An 18537-nucleotide genomic window follows, 5' to 3' on the forward strand; every position below is an offset into this window, starting at 1 on the left:
ATTGGTCATTCTTGTATAATTATGATTTCTCTTGTCGTGGTCGTATTTGGGTTTGTTGGAATGCTGATTTGGTGAAGGTGGATGTTCTGGGAATGTCAGACCAGGCTATCCATGTTTCTGTCATGATATTAGCTACCAATATCTGTTTTAATACTTCAATCATTTACGGAGACAATAATGCATCCTTACGTGAGGCTTTATGGTCTGATATTGTGAGTCGTAGTGATGGATGGGAGTCAACCCCATGGATTCTCAAGGGCGACTTTAATGCTATCCGCAACCAGTCAGAGAGGTTAGGAGGGTCTTCTACGTGGGCTGGTCATATGGACAGATTGGAAAAATGTATACGTGAAGCGAAAGTGGATGATCTTCGGTATTCAGGTATGCATTATACTTGGACGAACCAATGTCCTGAGAATATGATTATGCGGAAACTAGATAGAGTGCTTGTGAATGAGAAGTGGAATATGCGCTTCCCATTGTCGGAAGCGAGATTCTTGCCTGCTGGCATGTCAGATCATTCTCCCATGGTGGTAAAAGTCACTAGCAATGTTCAGAACATAAAGAAACCATTCAGATTCTTCGATATATGGATGGATCATGACGAGTTCATGCCCTTGGTGACGAAAGTATGGGATCAGCATTCGGGAGGTTGTCCAATGTATCAACTGTGTTGCAAACTAAGGAAGCTAAAGCAGGAACTTAAACATTTCAATAAGACTCACTTCTCCAATATTTCTGATAGAGTCAAAGATGCAAAAGATCACATGGATAAGGCTCAACAAGCTCTGCACACAGAGCCTGAGGATCCAACATTGCGTATGCGAGAAAGAGATGTTGTTCGTAACTATGCTTCTACTGTCAGGGCAGAAGAGAGTTTTTTCAAACAAAAGGCAAGGATACAATGGCTTAGCTTGGGGGATCAAAATACTAGCTACTTCCACAAATCAGTAAATGGTAGACATAATAGAAATAAGCTTCTCTCGGTTACAAGGGAGGATGGAGAAGCCGCTGAAGGACATGAGGCAGTCAAATCAGAAGTAATTGCATACTTCCAGCGTGTATTGGGAGTGAAACAGATGCCTAGGGTCCTGAACGAGGAAGTGATGCAATCGGCAATTAATTACAAACTGTCGTCAACTCAACAACATGTACTAGTACAAGATGTAACAAGAGAGGAGATTAAGCATGCTATGTTTAGTTTGAAAAACAACAAAGCTCCTGGTCCGGATGGCTTCAACGCAGGTTTCTTCAAAAGAATGTGGCACATAGTGGGGGAAGATGTAATCAACGCTGTTAGCTCCTTCTTTCAGACTCGTAGAATGCTTAAAGAAATGAATGCTACATCCATTTCCCTTATCCCTAAAGTTGCTAATCCTACGAGGTTGACAGATTTTCGTCCTATATCTTGCTGCAATACAGTATACAAATGCATCGTGAAGATTCTAGCTGGGAGAATGAAAGTTTTTTTACCATCCTTAGTAGGTCCGTATCAAACAGCTTTTATCTCTGGACGGATAATCAGCGACAATATTCTTTTGTCTCAGGAACTAATGAAAGGCTATCATACAACTACGGGTCCTGCTCGTTGTGCTATGAAAGTAGACCTGATGAAGGCTTATGACTCGGTTCGGTGGGATTTCATTGATGCTACGTTAATAAAAATGGGATTCCCTAGAACAGTCATTGATTGGATCATGGTTTGTGTTACATCATGTCAATTCTCAATCAACGTCAACGGTGATCTTGCGGGTTACTTCCAAGGGGGGAGAGGGCTGAGACAAGGTGATCCATTATCTCCATATTTTTTTGTCCTATGCATGGAAATCCTGTCAGGGCTGTTCTGCAATATGAGTGCCAACCAAAACTTCAAGTTCCACTGGAGATGCAAGAAGGACAAAATTTCTCATCTTTGCTTTGCCGACGACTTGATGATATTCAGCAAAGGGGATGTACATTCAATTCGTATGATAAAAAATGTACTCACAGAGTTTCAAGTTCTATCAGGTCTATATCCAAATCCAAACAAAAGTTACATCTTCTTGAGTGGTCCGTTAGGTGCTGAGAGGGAACAAATTATCAGTATTCTTGGGTTTAGAGAGGGGGAGCTTCCTATGAAATATTTGGGAGTGCCTCTTATCTCGTCCAGACTAAAGGTTGTTAATTGTAAGGACCTCGTGGATAGAATTACCGCTAAAGTTCGACATTGGACTTGCAAAACACTCTCTTTCGCAGGGCGAGTACAACTGATTAACTCAGTCTTATTCTCCATCCAGGTCTATTGGGCATCTCTATTCCTATTACCTGGGGAAGTAGTGAAAAATGTTGAGCAAATTATGAGATCCTTTCTTTGGTCAGGTTCAGATATGAGCACTTCTAGGGCTAAAGTGGCTTGGGATCAAGTATGTCTTCCAAAAAAGGAGGGGGGGCTAGGCATAAAAAGGATAGTAGAATGGAACAAGATTGCCTTGTTGAAACATATTTGGAACTTGTGCAATGACTCAGATGGCTCAATCTGGTCTACTTGGATAGATCCAATCTCTTGCAAGGTAGGAATTTCTGGACAATCAAGGCGCCAGAAGCTGCTCTTGGGCTTGGGGAAAGATTTTAAAGCTCAGATCCTTAGCATGGCCGAAGATGAAGCACATCATCGGAGATGGAATGACAACCTCTCTATGGTTTGACAATTGGCATCCTCACAGCCCGCTCGCTGATACTTACGGTGAACGTTTCATCTATGATTCAGGTATGGAACACAACGCGAGAGTGAACGTGCTGATTAATCACTTAGAATGGAGAATTCCTATCACTCATGCAATAGGCTGGCACCCCATTATAGAAGCTATTCCTTCCACATCTACTCCTAAGGGGCAAAAGGATGAGATTGTTTGGTTGGATTCGCCAAATCAGAGTTTCTCAGTCAAAGTAGCTTGCGAACAACTAAGAATTCATCATCAAATGGTTGATTGGCATGACATCGTGTGGTTCAAGAATGCTGTCCCAAGACATGCATTTCTTCTTTGGGTGGCTATCCAACGGAAACTCTCAACGCAGGATAGACTTCATCGGTTTGGTATTCATGGTCCCAATAGGTGCTCACTCTGTCTCCGTAATAATGAAGATCACAAAAACTTGTTCTTTGAATGCTCCTTTGCGAAAGCATTATGGTGGAATGTTTGTGACAGATGCGACATTCCAAGAATGACAAAAAGCTTGGATGAATGGATTCGATTGGCCACTGTCTCTTGGCATGGCAAAAGTTTCGTCAACTTTTCTCGTAAACTGGGTTTCGCAGCTACAGTGTATTGTATCTGGCAAGAACGGAACGCAAGGATCTTTGCAGATGTGTCTAAAGCTTCGAATTTGGTTTTTGATCAAATTGAATGTATCATTCGCGATAAGCTTATTTTGATGAGGAATGTTCAACAAACAGATGAAAACATAAGGATCCAAAGACTTTGGAGGGTCAATAACATGGACTCTTAATTTGATGTTTAACTTGTTGTTTTTGTACCCCTATCATATCTAGTTGGTCTAAGTTTTTGTTTTGTTGTGTGGCTAGCCTGTAGCCATTTGTTGGTTTTCGTTTCTGTCCACATTGTAAATCTTGGGTATGCCCATTATATTCTTTGTATCATTTTCTTTTAATACATAAGTCAGCTTACCAAAAAAAAAAAGACATGGCAGCTTACTTATGGCCAAAAGAGTTCGTCATCCATTCGGATCATGAGTCCTTGAAACATCTGAAAGGACAAGGTAAGTTGAATAGGAGGCATGCAAAATGGGTTGAATTCATTGAAACTTTTCCTTATGTAATCAAGTATAAGCAAGGGAAAGAGAACATCGTAGCTGATGCACTCTCGCGCAGGTATGTTCTTTTACACACCATGAATACTAGATTGTTAGGTTTTGAATATGTGAAGGAATTGTATGATAATGACTCTGACTTTGCTGAGATTTATAATGCATGTGGACATTCGGCTTTCGGTAAGTTTTATTTGATGGATGGTTATTTGTTCAAAGAGAATAGATTGTGTGTTCCTGTTACTTCTTTGCGTGAATTGCTTGTTCATGAAGCACATGGGGGTGGTTTAATGGGTCACTTTGGGGTTGCGAAAACCTTGGATGTATTGCATGAGCATTTCTATTGGCCAAAGATGAAAAGAGATGTGCAACGAATTTGTGAACAGTGCATTGCTTGTAGAAAGGCAAAATCTAGAGTACAACCGCATGGACTATATACACCACTACCTGTGCCTACTGAACCTTGGGTAGATATCTCTATGGACTTTGTTTTAGGTTTACCTAGGTCAAAGAAAGGTAGAGACTCTATCTTTGTTGTGGTAGATAGGTTTTCTAAAATGGCGCATTTCATTGCATGCCATAAAACAGACGATGCATCTCATATCGCAGACTTGTTCTTTAGAGAGATTGTACGTTTGCATGGCATTCCTAAGAGTATAGTGTCAGATCGTGATGTTAAGTTCCTTAGTTACTTTTGGAAGACCTTTTGGGGAAAGTTGGGAACTAAACTCTTATTTTCGACAACATGCCATCCTCAAACAGATGGACAAACCGAGGTAGCGAATAGAACGTTATCCCAACTTTTATGTGCTGTAATTCAAAAGAATTTGAAAAGTTGGGAAGAATGTTTGCCTTCTGTTGAGTTTGCTTATAATAGAACTGTGCATTCAACTACTACTTTTTCTCCTTTTAAAATTGTTTATGGTTTTAATCCACTAACTCCTATGGACTTAATTCCTTTACCTTTTGAAGAAAGGGTAAGTTTAGATGGTGAAAAGAAGGCAAAGATGGTGAGAGAACTCCATGAGGGAGTTCGACAACAAATAGAGAAAAAGAACAGACTTTACGCTTCTAAAGCAAATAAGGGACGTAAACTGGTTGTTTTCCAACCCGGTGATTGGGTATGGGTGCACATGCGTAAGGAACGATTTCCTAACCAAAGGAAATCAAAATTACAGCCTCGTGGTGATGGTCCTTTTCAAGTTTTAGAGAGAATCAATGACAACGCATACAAAATTGACCTTCCAAGTGAGTATAGTGTTAGTGCTACCTTTAATGTTGCTGATCTTACTTTGTTTGACACAGATTTTGATTCGAGGTCGAATCCTTTCGAGGAGAGAGGGGATGATGCGAACCAGCCCAGAAACACCAGCAAGGACCCATTACATGTTCCAAATGGACCCATGACTCGATCCAAGACAAAGACATTGAAAGACGCATTGAATGCATTGGTTTTGAAGGTTTCCACCAAGTCAGAATTGGAAGGTCCATTGGAGTATCAAGAGGAGATCCTAGTACATCTTATCCATGTGCAAGAAGGGTCCAATTCAACCTTATTTGGGCCATGAGATAAGGGCTTTATTTTATTTTGTTAGCTACAGCACAAGGCACGTTTGGGCTTAATTCATACGTTGTTTTAAGCTAGGATCCAAGGCTTGTTTGGATTAAGTTATGGGCTTTTCATTTTAGGATTTTGGGCCAGTTTTGAGTGGACCTCATATAAGTCCACATAAAGGGTCCATTAGGGTTAACTTTTCAAGAACTATTTAAACTCATGTAGGCCAAAATTTCGGCAGCTTTGATGATTATTATTCTGAAATTTTCAGTTTTAACGTGTGAGAGTGATTCTTGCATTCTTCAGTTCTTGAAGGAACTGAATCTGACTTATCGAAGATTAACTAGCTTCGTGGCGTCATTCTACTCATTCCAATAGTGTTGGTGCCTTGGGGCAGGTTTCCATTGGGTCGCACTCATATCAGACCTATTTCGGCTTTCCGGGATCAGATCTCAATCTTGATTGCGGGTTGCGTGACCACGTGATCACGAGGTTCACATCAGTGTAGAATATTATTCTATGATCTTGAAGCTTCATGGGAAAAAGAGGTACGACGCCAAAAGGATGAAAGACGAAGGAGAGTCGCTGTGGTTATCATTCAAAAGTATGTACGCAAGTGGTTAGTACGGCGTGCTTATTTGAAATTTTTGTTAGTCACTACTTCTATACAGTGTTGTTGGAGAAAGGTGTTAGCAATAAGGGGATTCCGAAGGCTTAAACAAGAGGCTACTGAAGTCACCATTAATGCTATTCAAGATTCGAGGGCGAATCTTCTTGAAGAGGGAGGGAATGATACGGTTCAGCCCTGTGATATGACCCAAGTAAGGTCAGATTCGGATTTTGGCGTAGAAAGCGCAACAGTCCAGGTTTACAGCAACAGTCATAATTCTCAATCCGACCGTTGGATCGGGCTAATATTTTATCTGGACTCTCCAGACATATCTTACTACCTTGGGTTAAAATTGCAGGTCAATCGGAGGTCGGGAAGGCACCCCAATACTGGTCAACATAGGCTGTACGGATTTTGTTATTTACTTCCATTTGACTTGTGGACTTCTTATTTGATTAGGATTCTTTTCCTCCAAGGATGTGGGAGCTGGTTTTGGGAATTTCCTAGTTCCACAAGGATCTTTAATGAGTTGCAATATAATCTCCTAGTGTGGCAAGGATTCATTAATGTTTCAGAATCCTTTTCTTATAAGGATTCCTTATTCATCCTAGCTACACAAGGAAAGAAGGGCTGGTGGTATTTAATGACAGATTAGTTATTTTTATTATTTTCTTTCATGTTTGGGCTTAATTAATAGTTTGCTTTCAGCTAGGATCCAAGGCTTGTTTGGATCAGGTTATGGGCCTTTTTCAGTTTAGAGTTTTGGGCCAGTTTTGAGTGGACCTCATATAAGTCCACATAAGGGGTCCATTAGGGTTAACTTTTCAAGAACTATTTAAACTCATGGAAGCCACAATTTCGGCAGCTTTGATGATTATTATTCTGAGTTTTTCAGCTTTAACGTGTGAGAGTGATTCTTGCATTCTTCAATTCTTGAACGAACTGAATCTGACTTATCAAAGATTAACTGGCTTCATGGCGTCATTCTACTCATTCCAATAGTGTTGGTGCCTTAGGGCAGGTTTCCATTGTGTCGCACTCCATCAGACCTATTTTGGCTTTCCGGGATCAGATCTCAATCTTGATTGTGGGTTGCGTGACCAGGTGATCACGAGGTTCGCATCAGTTGGTATCAGAGCTAGGCTCCGAAACAAGGTCATATCATTTTGTTATTTTCGTTTTTTTTTTCCTTTAGTATTCCCTTAAGTTTTTCAGTGTTTGCGTCCATCTTCTTGTTGTTCAAGTCTGCGTCATCTAAGCAAAAAAAATAATAATTTATATTTCATTTGGTTACTGTCTCTAATCATATCAGTTTATTAAAAAGAAAAAAGAAAGAAAGAAAGAAAGAAATAGAGAAAAGAGTGATTAGTTGAAATTTGAAGGATCATTCAATTTTTGCCGCAGAAACACAAATCTTGGTGAACCATAAGAAAACCACCTCCGAATGAATTTAAACTTCATATTCAGTCTATTGGGGGTGGGATAGCATCATATGTCAAATTTGGGCTTATTCTGATATTATTTGGTTGAGGTTTTAATTCGAGTTTCAATTCTGCCGCAAAAACACTACTCTTAGTGAACCCTAGGTAAAACACCTTGGAATCAATTCAAACTTCATATTCAGTCTATTTGGGGTGAGATCGCATCATATATCAAATTTGGACATATTTCGATATTGTTTGCTTGAGGTTTTAATTCGAGGTTCAATTCTGCCGCAGAAACACTACTATTAGTGAGCCGTAAGAAAAACACCTTAGAATCAGTTGAAACTTCATATTATGTGTATTGGGGATGAGATCGCACCGTATATTAAATTTGGGCATATTTTGATTCCGGCTTCTGGAGGTTTTAATTGGAGGATCAATTCTGCCGCAAACTGATCATACAAGGAGTTTGGGTACCTAGAAATAAGAGAACGACCTATAAATTGATTTTTGGTGATTTCATAGTATTGTAATAATACAAGTTAAATTCGAGGTCATTTGGATATCGGTTTCTTTAGGTTTCCCGAATTAGGTCATGTTTTGTCGTAACGGGTCTGTTTGGTGTTATCTTTCAAAACTTGTTTTGTTTCTGTTGATTTCGTTCCTGCCATTATACTATCATCATATTTTGATATTTGACTGTTGTTTGAGTCATTTTCATCACCCTCGCATTAGTTTGTTTTTCGATAAGTTCTGGTCCAAACAAAAGTCAGATTTGTATTCTCGAGTCTAAATCAATGTTCTTCATGCTATAAACTCTATTCTTTTTTTTGGTAAGCCTATAAACTCTATTCTTGTCGTCGTCTTCTTGTTTTTTTCCCCTATCTGTGTCATGTATTCACTAAGGGAGAGGGAACAGAGGAGGATTGTAGATCAACGATGCGAAATACTAAGCCATGGTTTGGGGGTTCTAGAACGAGAAGTTGATAAGTGTAGAAGATTATTCTATGATCTTGAAGCTTCATGGGAAAAAGAGGTACGACGCCAAAAGGATGAAAGACGAAGGAGAGTCGTTGTGGTTATCATTCAAAAGTATGTATGCAAGTGGTTAGTACGGCGTGCTTATTTGAAATTTTTGTCAGTCACTACTTCTATACAGTGTTGTTGGAGAAAGGTGTTAGCAATAAGGGGATTCCGAAGGCTTAAACAAGAGGCTACTGAAGTCACCATTAATGCTATTCAAGATTCGAGGGCGAATCTTCTTGAAGAGGGAGGGAATGATACGGTTCAGCCCTGTGATATGACCCAAGTAAGGTCAGATTCGGATTTTGGCGTAGAAAGCGCAACAGTCCAGGTTTACAGCAACAGTCATAATTCTCAATCCGACCGTTGGATCGGGCTAATATTTTATCTGGACTCTCCAGACATATCTTACTACCTTGGGTTAAAATTGCAGGTCAATCGGAGGTCGGGAAGGCACCCCAATACTGGTCAACATAGGCTGTACGGATTTTGTTATTTACTTCCATTTGACTTGTGGACTTCTTATTTGATTAGGATTCTTTTCCTCCAAGGATGTGGGAGCTGGTTTTGGGAATTTCCTAGTTCCACAAGGATCTTTAATGAGTTGCAATATAATCTCCTAGTGTGGCAAGGATTCATTAATGTTTCAGAATCCTTTTCTTATAAGGATTCCTTATTCATCCTAGCTACACAAGGAAAGAAGGGCTGGTGGTATTTAATGACAGATTAGTTATTTTTATTATTTTCTTTCATGTTTGGGCTTAATTAATAGTTTGCTTTCAGCTAGGATCCAAGGCTTGTTTGGATCAGGTTATGGGCCTTTTTCAGTTTAGAGTTTTGGGCCAGTTTTGAGTGGACCTCATATAAGTCCACATAAGGGGTCCATTAGGGTTAACTTTTCAAGAACTATTTAAACTCATGTAAGCCACAATTTCGGCAGCTTTGATGATTATTATTCTGAATTTTTCAGCTTTAACGTGTGAGAGTGATTCTTGCATTCTTCAATTCTTGAACGAACTGAATCTGACTTATCGAAGATTAACTGGCTTCGTGGCGTCATTCTACTCATTCCAATAGTGTTGGTGCCTTGGGGCAGGTTTTCATTGTGTCGCACTCCTATCAGACCTATTTCGGCTTTCCGGGATTAGATCTCAATCTTGATTGTGGGTTGCGTGACCACGTGATCACGAGGTTCGCATCAGTTGGTATCAGAGCTAGGCTCCGAAACAAGGTCATATCATTTTGTTATTTTTGTTTTTTTTTTCTTTAGTATTCCCTTAAGTTTTTCAGTGTTTGCGTCCATCTTCTTGTTGTTCAAGTTTACGTCATCTAAGCAAAAAAAAAAAAAACAGTTTATATTTCATTTGGTTACTGTCTCTAATCATATCAGTTTATTAAAAAGAAAAAAAAAAGAAAGAAAGAAAGAAATAGAGAAAAGAGTGATTAGTTGAAATTTGAAGGATCATTCAATTTTAGCTCTCAGAACATGCTCTACATCTTGACCGAACGGATCATCATTCCTATCAATGAACTGTGAGATACGAGCCTCATAATTCTGGGGTTGTTGAAGCTCGATCTCTTTGGTTCACCGTTGGATCGCCACCATATTTGAGTATGTTGTCCATCAAAACATGCTCTACATCTTGACCGAAGGGATCATCGTTTCAATCAATTAACTGAGAGATACTGGCCTCGTAATTCTTTGAGATAAAGTGAGTAGCTGCATCTTTTCAGTGGGTTTTCTTTCTGGATTTCCAATACCAGCTATAAACATGATAATCTCTCATTAGAGCTTGCTCTCTCTAGTATTTGTCTATTTCCATAATGTCTTTATGTTCTGGTGTGGAATCTGTTCCAAACCTTAGCTGTAACATTGAACAACACACTGAAGTTAAGTCTGGACATACCTTAAGATTAGAGCTAAAAGATATGTTGAATAGTCATCGTATGAAGATTTCTCAGTTTACTAGTGACCATCAAGATGATTCTGAAGCTAGCATAGAGAAATCTTCGACTATCCAGGCTCCTCATGTTGTTTCAGCAATGAACCATGTGCTAGGTTCTGAAGTTGATGAATTGAAGGTAGGGTCTCAGCAACAAGAACTAAACCTTAAGACCAAACTGAATTTTTTAAATGCTTTGAAGGGTTCTGTTGTTGATGTCAAGGAGGGTAGTAAGAACATTGATTTTCATCCAGTTTGAAATCTGCATTTTGAACACCCGGCTATGACTGATGGTCGTATAACAGTAGCTCCTTCGCGTGATGTGTTTGACGATGGTTGTGAACTTTGGAAATCCACCCTAGTTGGTCATTTTGTGGGTCAGAAATTACCATATCCTGTTGTTAATTCGATTGCCAAAAGGATATGGGGCTCCTATGGTCTATCAGAAGTTTTATCTTCGGAAAATGGTTTCTACCTTTTCACTTTTGATTCTGTTGATCGCGCCACTAAAGTTCTGGAAAGAGCCCCATGGCACATGGCAAACAGACCTTTGGTGCTTAAACGTTGGCAACCGAACATGCAATTTTTGAAAGATGATTTGGTCAAAGTTCCAGTATGGGTTAGGCTGTATAATGTTCCTCTTGAGTATTGGACTATTAAGGGGCTGAGTTGTATAGCGAGTGCTATTGGGGTTCCCCTTCATGCTGATCGTACTACATTGTTGCGTAAAAGGCTTAGCTACGCAAGAGTTTGCGTTGAGATTGATGCTTCTAAGACAATGGTTAAGGAATACGACCTTCGCTGTCCAAATGGGGTATTCGTAACAATATCAGCTGATTATGAATGGATACCGTCAAGGTGCAATAACTGCAACATCTTTGGACACACCACAGCGATATGTACTACTAATAAAATTGCTCATCCTACAGTGGTTGCAGAGGGTGCGAGGAAAGTAGGAGCTGTGATCTCTAAATTTGCAGATAACTAACAGAATCAGTTTCAATGGCAGGTAGTTGTTAAACGAAATAAGGGTTCTGTAAGTGGTGAGAATGGTCCGTGTGCATCTAAAGTGCATAAGAATGAGAATGAGAATGGTTGCTCAACATCTGGGATACATACGTCTGATTGTAATGATCATGTGACATCAGATGTGTGCAATGTTATTTGCCATGATGACAAAACGCCAACCTCTCCTCATGTTTTGAGAGACATGGAGCAGGAGGAAGGGGCTACATGTACTGCTTTAGATCAAAGTTTAGTTGTCTCCAATATAGATGCTTGTGTGACCGTAAACCAAGTTCTCTCAACTATTAGTGATGAGCTGAATGTTGATGTTGCAGCAATGGGAGGTGATATAAATGGGAAAACTGTTAATCAGTCAGCTATTAAGGCTGACGACTCTCTAGAGAAAAAGAAAAAGGGTTCAAAGAAGAATAAGAAATCTAGCTCCCCGCGGAGTGGCACGTCAAGGTAACCCTTATGTTGCTGTTTGTACTCCTCTCTATTTTCTTATGATGATTGGATGTTGGAATGTTAGAGGTTTGAATGACCCCATAAAGCATTCAGAATTGCGTCGGCTAATCCATCAAGAGAGGATGATTTTTTTTGGTTTGGTTGAAACTCGGGTTAGAGAAAAGAATAAAGATAATATTGCTAATCTTCTTTTGCGTAATTGGTCCTTCTTGTACAATTATGATTTCTCTTCCCGTGGTCGTATTTGGGTTTGTTGGAACGCTGATGTGGTGAAGGTGGATGTCTGCGGTATGTCAGACCAGGCTATCCATGTTTCTGTCACTATATTAGCTACCAATATTTGTTTTAATACTTCAATCATTTATGGAGACAATAATGCATCCTTACGTGAGACATTATGGTCTGATATAGTGAGTCGTAGTGATGAATGGGAGTCAACCCCATGGATTCTTATGGGTGACTTTAATGCTATCCGCAATCCATCAGAAAGGTCAGGAGGGTCTTCTACGTGGGATGGTCAGATGGACAGGTTGGAAACATGTATTCGAGATGCGAAAGTGGATGATCTTCGGTATTCTGGTATGCATTATACATGGACGAACCAATGTATTGAGAATCTGATTATGCAGAAGCTAGATAGAGTGCTTGTGAATGAGACGTGGAGTCTGCACTTCCCATTGTCGGAAGCGAGATTCTTGCCTGCTGGTATGTCAGATCATTCTCCCATGGTGGTAAGGGTTACTGGAAATATTCAGAACATAAAGAAACCATTCAGATTCTTCGATATGTGGATGGATCATGACGAGTTCATGCCCTTGGTGAAGAAAGTATGGGATCAGCATTCGGGGGGTTGTCCAATGTATCAGTTGTGTTGCAAACTAAGGAAACTAAAGCAGGAACTTAAACATTTCAATAAGACTCACTTCTCCAATATTTCAGATAGAGTCAAAGATGCAAAAGATCTCATGGATAAGGCTCAACAGGAGCTGCATACAACGCCTGAGAACCCAACTTTACGCATGCGAGAAAGAGATGCTGTTCGTAACTATGCTTCTATCGTCAGGGCAGAAGAGAGTTTTTTCAAACAAAAGGCAAGGATTCAATGGCTTAGCTTGGGGGATCAGAATACTAGCTACTTCCACAAATCAGTAAATGGAAGACGGAACAGAAATAAGCTTTTCTCCGTAACAAAGGAGGATGGGGGAGTCGTTGAAGGACACGAGGCAGTCAAATCAGAAGTAATTGCATACTTCCAGCGTCTGTTGGGAGTGAAACAGATGCCTAGGGCCTTGAACGAGGAAGTGATGCAATCGGCAATTAACTGCAAACTATCTTCAACACAACAGGATGTTCTAGCACAAGAAGTAACAAGGGAGGAGATTAAGCATGCTATGTTTAGTTTGAAAAACAACAAAGCCCCTGGTCCGGATGGCTTTAATGCAGGTTTCTTCAAAAGAATGTGGCATATAGTGGGGGAAGATGTAATCAAAGCTGTTAGCTCCTTCTTTCAGACTCGTAGAATGCTTAAAGAGATGAATGCTACATCCATTTCCCTTATCCCTAAAGTTGCTAATTGATGTGCATCATGGGAATTATAATCCATCTCGTAAAGCTGAATCTAATATGCAAGAGGATTCAGATGGTCCAATGACAAGAGCGAGAGCGAAACAACTACAACGGGCCTTGACGAATCAAATTGCAATGATTGAAGCTGCGTCGGAGTTAAAAATTAGCAATCAGTGTGAAATTGGTTCAAGGGTGCTTATTTGCCTACAATTGGAACTTGGAGATGGGAAAAGCCCTTAATGGTTCTTTTCATGCTGGGCTACTTGTATTTGGATTGATAATGCAAGTGAAGGAATTGATGCTATTTACGGTCAGAACAGTAGATGGATTTGAACCCGAATTTGAAGTCATCCAATGCATGTGAAAACAAGATTTATGTAGGTAAAATTCAAGTTCAGAACGTGATCTTTCTATATTGTCCAACCATGAGTGCATTGGACTTTTGTGTCAAAAGTTATGGCTGTTTTAAATTTCGTCTGCATATGTTTTAGAAATGTCAACAAAAAAACGTGTGTTAGTTAAATTTGTCTACTTGCTTTATTAAAAGTCTAGTTTTTAGGCTTGACTTCTGTCATGTTGAATTCACCTAACTTTGGAGGGATGTTCCAAAGATAAATATGTATCAGAATATGAAATAAAAACTTTTGGCCAAGATTTGAAAACTTAATTCAGAGAATTAAGAGTTGTTCTTCCAAATTCGTTTTGTGAAGAACCATACCTGACTTATCACTCTTCAATCACAAAGAGTGTGGCGTCGAAATCCTAGATTGATCTTTGTGGCGTCCAGATCGACTTATCAAAGTATCATTCTAGTCTATCCTCCATCTTATTTACCTTAAATCACTACAATCCAGCCTAAATACTAAAAGAAAAACAACACAACCAGACCCATCCTTCATCCATTTTTCATTAGAATCATTGTTGCCGATTTTCAAATCATTCACGGCACATCATCTGGTATCAGAGCATCAGTTGTGATCTAAGACAGGAGCCAAAAACAACAACAACAACAAGAAGAAAGGTTTGCTGGAATTGAGGTTGACAGACTTAACTATGGCTGGAGATAAAGAAGATTTGCCAAGAGGGTTAAGTTTGGAACAGGCACAGGTCATGGGCTTACAACGATCTCATGCTGAGATTCGGGATGAGATGACTGGAATTCGTGAACAGTTGAATACCCTTATGCAAAGGATGCAAAGAAATAATTTGCAACCCCAACCAAGGCAAGCACTTAGGGTGCCACGAAATGATATTATAGAAGATGACGAAGATCCAAATGGGGATGATGAGGCTGATGATAGGGTCAGACCAAGAAGGCAGAATTATAATCCTCCTAATGGTCTCAAACTTAAGATTCCACCGTTTAGAGGAAGTAGTTCACCTGAGGAATACTTGGAGTGGATTCAGAAGGTTGAAAAGGTGTTTGAATGGTATGAATATTCTGAAGAAAGGAAGTGCAAGGTGGCAGCACTTGAGTTTACAGATTATGCTCTTTTATGGTGGGAAAACGTAAAGATTCAGAGGAGAAGGGATGGAGAGGAGGAGATTACAACATGGGCAACTATGAAAAGAGTGATGAAGAAGAGATTTGTTCCTGATTACTATAAACAGGAGCTATACATCAGACTTCAGACTTTGCGACAGGGATCTTTGACTGTGGAAGAGTATGTGAAAGAGTTTGAATTGCTGCAGATTCGATGTGAATTGATGGAACCTCAAGAGCAAACAATAGCTAGATTTCTTGGAGGGTTGAGGAAGGATATAGCTAATGTTGTTGAGTTACAACCGTACATCTTCCTTGAGGAAGTTATAAAGCTTGCAACCCGAGTAGAGAGGCAGCAGAGACGAGGAGGTGTCCGAACTAGTGTAACTACGTCAAGCGCGACAAGGGCTGTTTCTACGCCTACACGAACATGGAGCACGCATAAACGAGATGAGAAGGTGGAGTTTAGCAAGGGGAATACCAGTTCTGATTCTTTGAAGGGAAAGGAGAAGGTGACAGAACCTCAACACCCTAGGAGGTCTCGGGACATCAAGTGCTTCAAGTGCTTGGGACATGGGCATATTGCTTCGGAATGTCCAAATAAAAGGGTGATGATTTTGCATGGGGATCATGGAGAGCTCATCAGTGGAGATGAGGTAGAAACTGAAGACGAAGATCAGGTACAAGTGGCTGAACAAGAAGAGGATTTCGAACCAGTGAAGGGAGATTTGTTGGTTGTTCAACGGGTTCTGAATGCACAAATTGACGTTAGTGATGAGCAACGCGAGAACATCTTTCATACTCGATGTCAGATTCGAGATAAGGTGTGCGGGATGATCATTGATAATGGAAGTTGCACTAATGTTGCGTCAACTACCTTGGTGGAGAAATTGGGTTTAAATACCCTTCCACATCCCAGACCCTATAGTTTGCGATGGCTGAATGAGAATGGGGAGATTCGGGTGACAAAGCAAGTTCGTGTACCTTTTTCCATTAAAACCTATCACGACGAGGTTTTATGTGACGTTGCACCAATGTCAGCTAGCCATTTGTTGCTGGGTCGTCCATGGCAGTTTGATAAGGATGTGACCTACAATGGACGAAAGAACACTTATTCTTTTATGCTGAATGGAAAGAAGGTGAACTTGTTACCACTGAGTTCTCAACAAGTTAGAGAGGATCAGTTACGAAGCCAACAAAAGGAGGTGACATCACGAAAGGGGCTGTTGTTAGCCAAAAAAGGAGACATCAAACAAGCATTAGCCATAACAGGGCTTGTTTTCATGGTCTGGGCAAAGCAACTACTACAAGTAGAAGGATTGGACTTACCAAGACAGATTAAGGAATTACTTGAAGAATTTAAAGATGTGTTTCCAGATGAATTACCTAAAGGATTACCACCTATTCGTGGTATTGAGCATCAAATTGATTTGGTGCCGGGAGCTTCACTTCCTAATAGACCAGCATACAGATGTAATCCAGAGGAAGCGAAAGAGATTCAAAGGCAGGTCGGTGAGCTCTTAGAGAAGGGCTATGTGCGAGAATCACTTAGTCCATGTTCCGTACCTACTTTGCTTGTACCGAAGAAGGATGGTACCATGAGGATGTGCATGGACAGCCGAGCTATCAACAAAATAACAGTTAAGTATCGATTTCCTATACCCAGACTTGATGATTTGCTTGATGAGTTGCATGGTGCTGCATTGTTTTCTAAAGTCGATTTGATGAGTGGCTATCACCAAATTAGAATGAAAGAGGGAGATGAATGGAAAACAGCATTTAAAACTAAACAGGGATTATATGAATGGATGGTTATGCCGTTTGGGTTATCTAATGCGCCTAGTACATTTATGAGGCTTATGAATCATGTTTTGAGGAAGTATATTGGGCTGTTTGTTGTAGTATATTTTGACGACATCCTGGTGTATAGCAAGAGCTTTGACGATCATGTGAAGCATCTTAGAGTTGTGTTTGAGACTTTGCAAGATTCTAAGTTGTATGGGAAGCTCACAAAGTGTTACTTCTGTAAAGAAAGTGTCGTGTTTCTTGGATATATTATCTCTAGCAGGGGAGTTAGAGTTGATGAGGAGAAAATTGAGGCAATTCGAGACTGGCCAAAACCTGCTAGTATCACTGATGTGAGGAGTTTCCATGGTTTAGCTTCTTTCTACAGGCGATTTGTGAAAGATTTCAGCTCTATTGTTGCTCCTATGACAGAATGCTTGAAAAAAGGGAAGGAGTTTAGATGGAGTGAAGATGCCCAGAAAGCTTTTGAGATAATTAAGGAAAAGTTGTGTACTGCTCCAGTTTTAGCACTTCCAGACTTTGCTAAAACATTCGAAATAGAGTGCGATGCTTCCGGGGTTGGAATTGGTGCTGTTTTGATGCAAGAAAAGAGACCGATTGCATTCTTCAGTGAAAAGTTAAATGGAGCGCGTTTGAACTACTCTATTTACGACAAGGAGTTCTATGCTTTGATTCGGGCTCTGGAGGTATGGCAGCACTACTTGTTGCCTAAAGAATTTGTTATACATACTGATCATGAAGCCTTGAAGTATCTTAAGGGGCAAAACAAGTTGAATCGAAGACATGCTAAATGGGTGGAGTTCATGGAGTCATTTCCTTATGTCATAAAGTACAAGAAAGGGCAAGTTAATGTGGTTGCTGATGCTCTTTCTAGGAGGTATGCACTGATCTCTATGTTGAATGCAAGGCTGATGGGTTTTGAACAGGTGAAGGATCAGTATGCCAATGATTCCTACTTTGCTAATGTGGTTGCTGAATGTGCAAAGGGAGCTTGTGATGGGTTCTTCATGCATGAAGGTTACTTGTTCAAAATGGGCAGAATGTGTATTCCTTCAGGTTCGTTACGGGAGTTGCTTGTGCGAGAGGCTCATAGTGGTGGTCTTAGTGGTCATTTTGGGGAGAAGAAGACTTATGAGCTGCTGAAAGAACATTTTTTTTGGCCCAGTATGTTACGGGATGTACACAAGGTGATTGAAAGATGTGCTATTTGCAAGAGAGCTAAAGGTAAAGAGAATGCGTATGGACTCTATATGCCACTGCCTATTCCAGAGCAACCATGGATGGACATTAGCATGGACTTTGTACTTGGACTACCGAGAACACAACGTGGGAAGGATTCAATAATGGTGGTGGTTGATCGATTCTCCAAAATGTCCCATTTCATTCCTTGTGCGAAAACTGACGATGCAGTACATGTTGCTGATTTGTTCTTTCAAGAGATTGTTCGTTTGCATGGAATTCCTAAAAGCATTGTCTCTGATCGTGATACAAAGTTCTTAAGCCACTTTTGGAAGACTCTTTGGAGGAAACTTGGAACAAAGTTACTTTTCAGTACGGCATGTCATCCACAAACTGATGGACAAACTGAGGTAGTAAACCGAACTTTATCTTCTTTGTTACGAGCTGTTATACATAAGAATTTGAAGAGTTGGGATACTTGTTTGCCGATTGTGGAGTTTGCATATAATCGTAGTGTGCATGGGGCTACAAATTTTCACCATTTGAGGTTGTCTATGGCTTTAATCCTTGTGTTCCTATTGATCTTGTTCATATTCCAATTGATGAGAGGACATCTATGGATGGAATTAGAAAGGCAGAATTGATGAAGAAACTACATGAGCAGGTTCGAC

This window comes from Populus alba, chromosome 9 (genome assembly GCF_005239225.2).
Source record: "Populus alba chromosome 9, ASM523922v2, whole genome shotgun sequence".
NCBI lineage: Eukaryota > Viridiplantae > Streptophyta > Magnoliopsida > Malpighiales > Salicaceae > Populus > Populus alba.